At 35.9% G+C, this 13,472-nt stretch overlaps 1 protein-coding gene across 2 annotated transcripts in view; it reads right to left on the reverse strand.

The window, feature by feature from the left end:
* LOC114355742 (uncharacterized) overlaps positions 1–7,573 on the reverse strand; it is a 50,799-nt gene extending 43,226 nt beyond the window's left edge. For both annotated transcript variants that reach the window (XM_028308745.1, XM_028308744.1), the window contains exon 1: positions 7,385–7,573. The gene's annotated coding sequence lies outside the window, so the exon portion shown is untranslated. The remainder of the gene's footprint in view (positions 1–7,384) is intronic.
* Positions 7,574–13,472: the final 5,899 nt, after the last annotated feature.

Here is a 13,472-nt window from a genome sequence, read left to right on the forward strand (position 1 = left end):
AACAAAATGTTTTTATTGTACGGGGATGACCCTTGACCTCAGGAATATAAGTCCTCTACTACGCGAAGTATTAAACTTAAGCGAAGCTACACTAGGCGATTTTCGAAGTGATTTCAAAATCAATATCTTTAAAATGAGACAACTATATTTATCTTTAGTGTTGAGATTTGTGTTTATCAATTTTCTGCAAAAAATCTATTAGTTGACTTCAAAAAACAGTGACGTCACAAACCTCTATTTCCATACAAATAAAATAACAACGTTTGAGAGATAATAACAACAAACAGTTTGACATCAAAACAGTTGAAAAACAGTGACGTCCAAGTCTGTATTTCCAAATTAAATGACGTTTTGATAGATAACAAAATGAACAAAGTGTTTCAATTGACAATCGATTGGTAGTGTCAAATGCTAGAGTCAGTGACAGTGATCTAATTGGAAAGATACAAGATCAATTGAAAGTTCAATTGAACAATTGAATCACATGCCCGCTGAGTAATACGCATGCGTGATATAACAACTATACTATACTGTGACGTGGTCATGCTTCATAGCGAATTATGTTAGGAAGGTTGTACACTGGGAGAAGAAATGAAAAAGAAGTAAAAAGAGTTTTTTTCCTCAATAATGATTTCTTTTAGATAAAAAAGAGAAAATTCTTAGATTTTAAGAATCGTTTATCTAATGAACATAATATTATGTAGTTTGTTCGCACATTCGTACGTCGTAAAGATGCTTTATAAAAGTCTACTTGCATAAATAAATGAGTTTTATTAGTTTTTATTCGTATTTTTGAGATTATACAAAAATACATAAAAGCAGTGAAGTAAAACTTTAAGTAGGTACAACACAAAAACGATCCAATGATGTGTTATTTTTTTTTAATTCTATATTTTTTTTTCTAGTTGTAGTAAAGTAACCGTTTCTGGAAAGGATAGCTTTTCATTTGAAATCTTGCGAAAGTCTTGACATATTATAGCATTCAGTGTATATCTGGCTTTACCATTCACCAACATCTTTCATCTGCGAACGAGATTAGGCACACATCATCACTAATATCATAATGAAACGGTTGTTTGTGTGTTTGTGTTCGTGGAATCTTTCAGTTATTGTCTGTAGCTCTGTAGCAGTAGGTTAATATACAACACGAGGATTAGTTTAACAGTCAGTTTAATGAGTTTGGTGGAATAGATAATGTGGGTAGGTAGATATCGAAGGACCATTCAAATGGTTAATTTTTTGGATTTTTTTTTATTTCAGGACCAAAAAACAATTACAAATACAGGTGAAGAATAATTATTTAGGTTTTAAGACCTTATTTGTATTCATATTATATTCATTATACATATACCTAGTTGAATATTGGCAAAGATAATAATAAAGATGGCAGATATTAAAACAAACACGATGTCAGACGACCGATTTATCATTGCCTAGTATTTTATAGTGATATCATCATTTTAGCTTATGGCAGTCCACTGCCGGGCTAAAGGATTGGCGCAAAGCACGATCTCTCATTTTTTCATCCAGCTGCAGCCCACTTTCTTATTTTTTTTTTGCCTTCCATAAGTATTGTTATTTGTTTTCCAAATCTGTGTTCTTTTACACTCTACTGCGTATTAATTAACTATTAATACGTTTTCATAACCTACATTGAAAGTTTATAGCTTATAAATACTACAATCATAACAAGGATGAACCTTGTCTGATCGGTTCGTTTTATTCGTATTTTACGGCTTCTGGTGCCGAACGACGGCTGAAACGTCATTCCGTCATTAATGAATGACGTAAATACCGTCATTGAATAGACGTGTTGCAGGTGATTTCTTCATTAAAATAATGTTAACAGCTTTGCTCGTGTTATTTTATGTCTATCCCTGAAAATCGTGCGGTCCACACAGCTTATGACCACAGTCTGTGGAGGAACACTATTATGTGGTCACGACTTGACGCGATCCTCATTAGTGAGGGACCGAGGAAGAAGAAGAATCCCAGAAAATCTTTGTCGTTCGTATTCCCCTTCCATAAACTGGGATAAAAAGTATCCTATGTTTTTCCTTGGGTCCCAAACTATCCTTATACCAAATTTCATCTAAATAGATTCAGTAGTTTAGGCGTGAAAGGGTAATAAACATCCATATACATCCGTTGACCCATACAAACTTATAGCCAGTTCCTCTGTGGTTGGTGATTCCGGGGGAAACTCGCTTCTGCCTTCGGACCTAAAACGTCATCCCATACAAAATCTCACGATCAATTAGTTCAATCCGTTGCCGCGCCGACAAGCGTAACGCTAGAGTAAATTCGTGCTGACGATAGAGTTTATAGAATGCTAATCTAAAAACTCACTGCGGATTTAGTTGCGATGTCTAGATGACGGTTTTATAGAATCGCACTACTGTCATCTCTTTCCACCAGGTGAGAGATCTTTCACGGTGTGTTTGCAGTAATAAGAAAATGGCCATCTTTTCCCAATATTAAGCGACTTTTCAGGTTCGAGTACGAGTATTTCCTCCAAAATTATAGTATGTGCTGTCGACAAATGAACCTACTGCTCTAATTTTGGATATTTTACAAAGCTTCGAGGACTTTATATTAATTCAGAGCGCAATGCGGTCAGGTTTTCCTGCTTCAAAACTCCTCAATCCCAAAAGAAAAAGAAATGTACTTCTATGGGACTTTTCCCACATCTCTCCCACCATTGCAACACTTTTACTATGGGATCAATGGCGGACAATATTTCCTTTTCTTTAAATAATTCTACGCTTCTATTCTTGTTTGATAAAATAAGAATGTTAAATAAGACAAGACAAAAGTCCAAGACGATTCTGCTTCTGTAGAGTTTAAATTCTTCATCACGTTGCCTGTAAATTAGATATGAAGTAAGAAAAGAAGTCATTTTCCAAGGAACAATTTTAGGTTTTCAATTCTGAGCCTTGCTGGCCACAAAATAAGGATGAAAAGGTGTTTCCGAGGAATACAACAACCAGGGCTACTCCGAAATTATGTTTACGTAGTTTCGGGTCTACCTGTCTCCATCACTCATGCTAGCATCTCGCTTTGCGTGAGAGGGATGACAACATTCGAAAACCTCGGATGTTTTTCGGAGTAACCCCTCGGTAGTTATTTCAATTTTGAACCCTACTGCCGACGGTATAAGGGTGAAAAGCTAAAAGGAGCTTTAAGAGGTAAGGCACAAGAGGTTCATGCCATGCCAAATACTCGTAAATCATGCGCGTAAGGGAAAAACTTCCAATTCGTGGTTTCTACATCTCAAATTGAGGAAAGGAAAGTGTATCTATTTATAGAGAAAATTGACTATTATTTCTCTTGAAATGAAAATGATAAAGGTGAATTGCTTGGTAAAAGATATTTTGAGTAAAATAGATAAAATTAACTGGCTCATAGGTTTGCGAAACCACTAATTCTATTTGGGTTTTCTATTTGTTTTCTTTACAAGAATGAATTGGCTTTAGATTAAAATCTGAAAAACTGTGGAAGATACTACTCAGTGACTGTTTGGGACTTGTCTAGACTTTCTATTTAAAACAGTTTGGAATAAACACATTACTAATTATCGTTGTATGAAAGACAGCAATTTAAGTAAACACTGTGGGCTCTTTACGTTTAGTATAGCTGTCATTTTGCAATAAGAATATGTATGTGTTGTAGAATGTACTAAACTAAATCTTACATTATCCAAATCAAATAAAAAACTATACTGACAAAATGAATGCTGTAGTTTCATCGAGTCTCTTTTCGTTTCTGTTTATAGGTATCTATTAGAATTTCTATCTTGGGCAGCAGTAGACTATTCACAACGTATCTCATCGTCTCTCTTTCTTTATTTCTTGTAGCATTTCTGTCTATCTCGATCACGTAGATAGATCTCGACGTGTCTGATCTTTTTGTCTCAATACTTAGTCTCTTTTATTTGTACCAGATTTTTTATCTATATGGGGCACTCATGCAGAAAATCCTGTTTTATGCATAACAAGGGAGTTATTTGACCACGATCGCACCTGATGTTAAGTGGGATGCAGTCTAGGATGGTACATAAAATATCTGCCCTGTAAGTGGCTATTCACTCTCGCCTTGAAAAGGCCCGGATTATAGTCTTCGGGAAAGACAGCAGCAGGCAGCGAATTCCAGTCCCTAGCTGTTCGCATTACAAAAGAGTTATCGAAACTAGCAATGCTATTTGTACTAGCATTTCTATCTTTGGCCAGTCATGTAGACCAGTCCCAAAGTGTATCTCATCGTCTCTCTTTTATTTCTATTAGCATTTCTATCTATCTTGGGCAGTCATGCAGACCGGTCTCGACATGTCGCAATCGAGTCAAGGGCGACGCAAATAGACGCGGCTGTTGCTGTCTTACTGAAGGGTTAAAGTCCTTTATTCTTTTCTAGTTAAAACCCTGATGATACTAATGAGGAGATTATTTATCTAATTAGTCATTATCAGTAACTTCAACCTACAGCAGTCCTTTGAGTTAAGTAAATGGAGGATGACTTGGGAAAGTCGCTGAAAGAAAGAGAATGCGACAAGCTGATGGCAGAGTAAATTATGGTGCGTAGACTGTCCACTACTGAAGCCCTATTTAAGGAATTAATGTCTATGTGGCTCAGTAAATAAAAGATTTCAAAGCCTAAAATAAAAAAGAAACTAGGCTACAAACAATATAATATCATCATAATAGTGAAAGTATACAATGTTTTCCAAGAAAAATAATATACTCATACTTATTTGTTCGTGTATTTCTCGAGTCATCATCCATCATAAGTAAGCCGTATTATTTTGTTATAAGAAGATACTTACATAACTTTATTATTATAGAAACTTTTCCCGTTAATAATCTATTGAATAGTGACATCTTCCTTATAGTAAAGGCAAAACGTTTTTTATATTGTACCTATCTTTTCATTTCAAACATGGCATGTTTATCTTGGGCCCAGTTTTTTGATCCGTAGTTAAAATAACCACGTGTCAAGTGTTTTTTTTTAATAATTCTGAACTCTTTTAATGATAAAATTAATTAATTATTGCTTTAATAAGCTTTAAGAACCTTAGTATCTTGCTTCAGTTTACTAATAGTTTGTTCAATCCTTTTTTGAGTCATTTCTTCTTTGCTTTGGTGAACCTTTTACCACACGTGAACAATCTCAATAAGGTCTCGAATAAATGACTTCCATTCGAGAACATAACCCTTAGAGTCATAGTCATAAATAGCATTGAGGCTCTTACTTAGATTACACTAGGGATATCCCGCGGGTTCACCCGAATGGAAACCATTCAGTCACACAAGGGTCTAACTCGCACATCCCTCGGGAAAATAATTAATTTCCTGGTAACATTGCCCACACAGAATAATGTTGGTCTATAGTTTCCAAATTCTCGATTTGACCAGTACCTAAGAGAGGTTCTTTCTCTGAGAGTTTAAATGATCGAATGATGCCATGATCTAGAAGTTCCTTATAGTTCGCACTAATCGGACGACGAGCGGTGAGAGTGAATAGGCACTTATAGGGCAGATAATATGTACCATCCTAGACGGTCAAATACCTTGTCTTGCATAAAAAAGAAAGTTTATATCAATATGGTCAAAACAGTATTGTTGTGTGCTGGCAGTTGGAGGTAAGATCCAGTTCTTCCGTGATTGAGTATTCCGGGTGAAGCTCGCTTTCACCTTCGGCCTTATCATCATTTTCCATCAGATGAGATGCAGGCAGAATGCTTCTTCATGGATAAAAAAATGTTTCATTATTTCTAAAAGATTCTGTGTTAAAACACAGATTCAGGAAATCTACGTTTAATTCTTAGGTGAAAAGAAAAGGAATTACCAGTTTGAATACAAGGTGCGAATCAATTTATGATTGTCTAAAAAAGTAATATTAGGTGTTGATTCTGCGTTTGAATCGTATTGATTGAACCAATTCAGGTGCATGGAGCAGCAGCAGGATTAGTTAAACTAACTTTTAGATAATGCGTGATTTATAAAAAGTTGGCTCTATAATAGTAAATATTGGATATTCACGATTTAATAAGTTTATGTGGTATGCGAATCCAGTGTGAATCGGTAGTTCTTTATGATTTTTTGCGCCAATTTTCTTCGCGATGTTTATTCGTGAAAACATTAAAGGGAGAGCAGTTAATTTGATTTACATTCGCCACAATTGTTGTGGTTACGGGCTAAAAACGTTTTATTTCCTTGGTCTGTACAGTCCAGTGGAAAAATAACGTAACTTTCGAAAACATATTATGTCAAAATTGACTTTTAGGGCGTGATAAAAATCAGTTCTTTATGTGTTTCATGAATTTAGATAATCAAACAAAATTGTTACTTTAACGCATCAATCATTCTGTATTTCAAGTTCTCCTGATTAGAAAGTTTCTACACAACTCAAACAGAAGTGCTAGGTTCGATCCCCAGTAGATACAGAAAGTATTATCCTAAAAAACTTTTTGGAAATCTTAATAGAGCTTTTAGAAAATTTCCAATGATAAATAGATCATTCAAACTTATTTATAAACACAAATATTAAGGCTGGGTTACACCATCTTGCTTTAACTTCAACAAAAGTCTATCAAACTCCATAGTTTCATATACTTTTGTTGAAGTTAAAGCAAGATGGTGTGAAGCAACCTTTTTTTAACTTTATCTGTTTTTTTTTGTATAGACAAAAAGTACAGTTATAGTTCAAAAAAGGATAGTTAAAATAAGGTGGTATAACTCGGCCTAAAATATTCTTATTTGTGAGTGACTGTACCCTAACCGTAGCGTGATTGCAACTTTGCAAAGAAAAGCGAAGGAAAGTCACAAAAGTAGTACAATGACAACGTAATGGTTGGTTGTTCCTAAGCGGTTAACCTGTAGTTTTATGTCAAGATTTGATTAATCTAAAAAATAGTTATTGTAATACCAGTCATTAGGTTAAAAAGATTAAAATAAGCTTATGTTTATGTTAAAATAAGTTTGCTTAATAGCGTTTTTATAACATTGATGTGTTTGTTGATTTCTAATAAATAATTTCTAAAGACAGTAGAGTAAGTACCTATTAGCCCTTTATGTATTTCAAAGATAACTTTATAAAAAGGTTTAATTTATTAAAAGTACTTAGGTATTGAGTATTAGGGTAGAGAAGAAGTCATAAGTAAAAAAGTGTTTTTCCGAGTTGAAACGTCGGGAAGGTAAACATCTGTTTAAAAAATCCCGTGACAGTGATAATTTTATAAAAAAGTTTTTGGTTTATTCAAAGTAATTATTCCATAGACGTTTTTCAGATTTTTCAGGAAATAAATTATTCGTTTTCCAACAAAGCCCTCATAATTACTATTATTGTTTTTAATGCCGATTGCAATTAACCTATATTACCAAAAACGTACCTCAAAACTGGAAACAGGCACAAATCCAAAAACACAGAACACAAACACTAAACCATCATTTCAGCAAATCCACTCCTGCGCATTGTAACGTTCGAGTTTAAAATCGGCGCGGCGTGTTTTTTTTCATAAAAATAACTCGTTAAAAACGTTTTGTAAACAGTGCGGCGTATCACAGTACAGGTGTGCTTGGCGCCGCGAGAGAGACTGACTGGATTCAGCTAAATTTATCAAGATGCAAGATTCGGTATAGATCGATGCGCCCGCGGTGAATCGAGATTCAAGAGTATCGCGATAATACTAAGCAGATGGGCTTGGGGTTCTGTGGCGGTGTCATGAATGAAAAGGATTTATCGATTAAGAAATATATCGAAAGATCTTCCCTTTTCTTCGTTTAAAAAAAATTAACACTAAGCTGCCACAGTTAATGCATGCTTTTTCAGCTTCTTTGCTATATTTGGATCACAAAGCTTTAAATTTTTGGGAGTGGACTACATGATAGTTCACTAAGAGCTGAAAGAGAAAACACATCGAAGGTTTGGTATCTCGTAAGCCACTAAGGCATTTAGTGTCCAGCCGCGCTAGGATGAACGCCATACTGTGCAGGAGATTCTCAGGAGATTTATTAGCTAACTTTTTGAAAATAACCTAATTTCATGAAGTTTCACGAATTTCATATACGAGTTCAGTGAAACAGCTTTATTAAATTTTGGGAGTTAACGACACGGTTTGATTCTTCAAACTTCTGTAGCTACTTCTGTAGCTATCTGTTTGGGCTACTTCTGTAGCCCAAACAAATCGGTCACTATTATATATAATATATAATAACTTAACAATATAGTTTAACTTCCATCGAACTTTGAAAGTAGGTAGTCCTCTTTTTTTGTTAACTGAAAGGTATTTGTATAACACCTTTTTGGTCTATTAATACTGGGAATTTTTAAACAATACGGAACCATCGCGCATTTAAACATCACCAGCTTCACCGCTCAGCATTCCTTGACTCGTAACACGGAACCGCATCGAAGTAGGTCGCTCCCTCATTAGCCTTGTGTATTAATGAGCCAGTTATGTTTATTATGTGTATAAATAAAGGCTATTATTAAATGTTTAGTGACTCGTGTGTAAAGAAACCAAATATATGACTAGCCTGGTCGTTTTGTAAATCGTCAAAGAAAAGCTCATAGCGACGATATACGAGTATACAGCTTTTACCCGTGGCTGGTAGTAAACTTTTTTTTGGAAAATCATATCTTAGCAAATACCTACGTCATAATAACTATCTGTGAGACTTTCAGCTTTCAGCGCAATCCGTTCAGCAGTTAGAGCTTTTTGGGTTGTTCTTTATAATATTCTGATTTAAAACTGATAACTCATTACTTATCAGCATTAAGGCTGGGTTGCACCATCTTACTTTAACTGTGACAAACGTCAAAAATCTGTCAAACTCCATACAAAAATCACTGGTTATCGTCATAGTTACCATTAAAATTGGTGGTGCAACCCACCCTAAAACTTTTTTTACATCAGAAGTGCATGAAAAACACTCCGCTCTTTTTAACAGAGCTATTGAACACCATGAAGGCTGAAAATCGCATTTTTTACACAATTAATTTAATTAAGGCTGAGTTGCACCTACAAACTTTAACCGTAACTATAACGATAGCCGGTGCATTTTGTCCATACAAAATGCACCGGCTATCTCCAAACTCCATAGTTTGACGTTTGTTAAAGTCAAAGTAAAATGGTGCAACCCAGCCTAAGGCTTTAAGCTAACATACAACAGAAAGTAACTCACAATCCATGCACATATTTTAAGCATTTGAATTTCATGGATCAAAGGAATGTCACTTACTCGGTTTTTAACATTGTGACGTACAAACGGCAAGCATTTATCCCTCCTCACTTCAACATAGGAAACCCTCCGGGCTCGGAGCCTTACAAACATGTCCGCGTAAACCTGGCACTTTGATTATAAAGCCAAGCAATTCCTTTGAAATTGTGGGGTAGATAGATAGAACACACGTTAGTACACCACATAAGGCAAGAAAAGAAAAAGAAAGGAACAAAAGATACGACACAATGCGGTCTTATTGCTGTAAAGCAATCTTTTCCAGACAGCTAGTTATGATGTTTTAAAATATTGGGATTATTTCTTAATACCTTCTGCTCTATTTACCGCCTGCGTGGCAAGTAGTGGTAAATAGTTAAGCCTTACTTTTCTCACACAACTAGTTTTTCTGACGTACTTATTACCATGATAATTGTAGTCTACAATAGTACAATAGACATAAGTACCTACATAACCGTTGTAATATTTATAAATGGTTTATTGTTTAGTTCTTCGTACGTTTCATCCGAATGACGTCCACTGCTGGACAAAGGCCTCTCCCAATTTATTTCTTAGTTTATGCTAAATTATATGAAGTTTGTCATTCCATCACGCAAAAACGGATTGATATTGGGGAAATTTAAAATGTAGCACATTCCTTGACTTTCCTTTCTTTTCTAAAACATGCTCGCGAAATTGTGTAACGCGCAAATAGACGCCAGTACTAAATACAGTTGTATAAAACCAGGATATTGGAATGTCTATCTTACTTCATACCTCTCAAGTAGCCCTCTGGACTCAGACGTAGCCTCTTGGCTGCAGACGTCTCGGAGTAATCCCCCCCTGAGAGTTTGAAGTAAAGCTTAGCGCTGATAAGAATTCTGAGGAGGGTAGTCGAATTTAAAGCACGTTCTGTTTGTTTAATACTTCAATTTATTGTTCGATAGACTTTAGGTATAACTCTATCAAGTGTAAAACTTATCGTGGAGATTAATTACATACAATGACCTTCACCGAGCTGATTAATGGATGAAAAGTATTTTATATTCAATTAAATATGTCAATAAATACAATATTTTAAATGTGTTGTCTAAAAAATTTCAGTCCAGAATCGATCGAACGCTATCTATTGCAACAGAAACGATTCGAAAGGAAATAAAAATACTCATAAACAATGCCACACAAAGAGATGTCACTATCTCGTTCGTAGACCACCAAAAAAGAACTTATAATTGCGTCGTCATTTTTAAAAACAGAACATTTAAAAAAAAAAAGTTGTCGACTTTGTTCATTCAGAGGTTAAATAAAGCTATTTACCGAGGAAATGCAGCCATCATTCTCTCTTCCCCGCTGCACGGAAGCGCTTTTGTTTCTTAATTGTATGCAATGGCGGCTTTCGTTTATTTTGAGGTAGGTTTGACACTTACAAATACCATTAACTTTGGTTATCTACTATATAAAAATAAGTCGGGTTTTCCTCCCTGACGCTATAACTCCAGAACGCACGAACCGATTTCCACGGTTTTGCATTCGTTGGAAAGGTCTCGGGCTCCGTGAGGTTTATAGCAAAGAAAATTCGGGAAATGGGGGTAAAACAGGATCCACGCGTACGAAGTCGCGGGCGGCCGCTAGTTATTAATAACATCATTTGCCTTATTATTAACTTACCTACTATATTATACTCGTACAATGATGACATTATTATTTTACTTTGTATGTTTGATTCTCAAAAATACACTCAACTTCAAACTCAAGTAGGTTGTATCTAACGCCCGTATTCACAAACGATACTTGCTAAGTGAAGCAGCAAATCGAACGCACAGCGTTGAATAGAGCTCTATGATTGGTTCATGTGTGACCCTGTGCGTCCACCCGCACTGTGAGACCTCATAGTAATGTATGTGAAAACGGGCGTTAGTTTAGTTAGGGAATAGGCTGCTACCACAGAATAAGTAATAGTACCAAGAGGCTAATTGCCTAAAAAAATTTTTTTAGTCCGTAATGTTTAATATCAAAAAATATTAGATCGATGCGCCCGCGGTGAATCGAGATTCAAGAGTATCGCGATAATACTAAGCAGATGGGCTTGGGGTTCTGTGGCGGTTTCATGAATGAAGAAAGGATTATCGATCATAGTAATAGATCTTAACGTTTCAAGAGCGCTGATGGCTTCTGAGCTGCTGCAGTTAAAATAAATAATTACCCTTCGTCTTTTTTCTTCTTCGCAAAATGTAGAACAAAAAGAGAACTAGGCTATTTTTTAGGAATTTACTGCTTAATAAGCTTTAGTTTGCTAATACTTATTATTATTATTGGTTTTTGGGCCTTTACTTGCGCCAACTCGACCAGGTTTGATCTATTGTGGCAGCCCTTGTCTTTAGAGTTCACTGCTTAGTCCCGTTGAGTCTATAAATTTCCAGATTCTTTGGAGCGTGATATCTGCTATCTCATCCGGGTGCATGATGTGTCGCCCGAGATGGATACTTCTTTTACTCATACGCGGGAAGTACGACCAAAGCACATGCATGGCCGTTTCTTCTTCTGTATGGCAGAATCTGCACAGAGTTTCCTCGGTCATGTTCATGTTCGATTTATGTTTGTTTAGTTTGCAGTGGCCGGTCAGTATTCTAGTCACTGCACAGGCTTTGTATCTTTTGAACTTTAGCAGTTCCTTAGTTACTTTGTTGCTATATCCCTGAATGAGTGCTTTTGAGTGTTTTTGTCCCGATGTAGACTTCCACCACTCAATAGCCTCTTGTTTGCAGAGAGCGGTTAGTAGCGTGGTGGCTCGTTGTTTGGTGATGCCACAGAACGGCAAATACTTAACTGGGAGATAATAATTTGAGTCTGGTCTTTACAAAAATCAATCATCAATGCTACGGAGTTCGTTAATATCCAACTTACTGATTAATCAGTTTGATACAGATACCATTCCGAAGTTAAATCGATGACAAGGTTAAAAACGAATTAGCGCAATATCTAGGTACATAAGTTTCATTAAACTTTGAATACTTAGTAGTTTAATGAAACTTGTAGATACTTACCAAGCCACTAAGTTTCATGAACTGAAAGCTACCTAGTTGTGTAGCCCGCCTTTTTGGTTTGCAATGTCCTAACGTTATGAATTTCTATGTGGACGATATTATTAGGTACGGAACCATAGTCCATATCATCATTACCAGCTTCACCGCTCAGCATTCCTTGACTCGTAACACGGAACCGCATCGAAGTAGGTCGCTCCCTCATTAGCCTTGTGTATTAATGAGCCAGTTATGTTTATAATGTGTATAAATAAAGGCTATTATTAAATGTTTAGTGACTCGTGTGTAAAGAAACCAAATATATGACTAGCCTGGTCGTTTTGTAAATCGTCAAAGAAAAGCTCATAGCGACAATATACGAGTATACAGCTTTTACCCGTGGCTTGCTGGTAGTAAACTTTTTTTTTGGAAAATCATATCTTAGCAAATACCTACGTCATAATAACTATCTGTGAGACTTTCAGCTTCAGCTTCGTTCAGCAGTTTGAGCTTTTTGGGTTGTTCTTTATAATATTCAGATTTATAACTGATTACTCATTACTTATCAGCATTAAGGTTGGGTTGCACCATCTTACTTTAACTGTGACAAACGTCAAAAATCTGTCAAACTCCATACAAAAATCACTGGTTATCGTCATAGTTACCGTTAAAATCGGTGGTGCAACCCACCCTAAAACTTCTTTATCTCAGAAGTGCATGAAAAACACTCCGCTCTTTTTAACAGAGCTATTGAACACCATGAAGGCTGAAAGTCGCATTTTTTACACAATTAATTTAATTAAGGCTGAGTTGCACCTACAAACTTTAACCTTAACTATAACGATAGCCGGTGCATTTTGTATGGAGTTTGACGTTTGTTAAAGTCAAAGTAAAATGGTGCAACCCAGCCTAAGGCTTTAAGCTAACATACAACATAAAGTAATTCACAATCCATGCACTTATTTTAATTATTTGAATTTCATGGATCAAAGGAATGTCAGTTACTCGGTTTTTAACATTGTGACGTACAAACGGCAAGCATTTATCCCTCCTCACTTCAACATAGGAAGCCCTCCGGGCTCGGAGCCTCTTACAAAACATGTCCGCGTAAACCTGGCACTTTGATTATAAAGCCAAGCAATCCTTTTGAAATTGCGGGGTAGATAGATAGAACACACGTTAGTACACCACACAAGACAAGAAAAGAAAAAGAAAGAAACAAGATACGGCACAATGCGGT

The sequence above is a fragment of the Ostrinia furnacalis genome, unplaced genomic scaffold (genome assembly GCF_004193835.3).
Source record: "Ostrinia furnacalis isolate ACB-3 unplaced genomic scaffold, ASM419383v2 OfSCF2491, whole genome shotgun sequence".
NCBI classification, from domain to species: domain Eukaryota; kingdom Metazoa; phylum Arthropoda; class Insecta; order Lepidoptera; family Crambidae; genus Ostrinia; species Ostrinia furnacalis.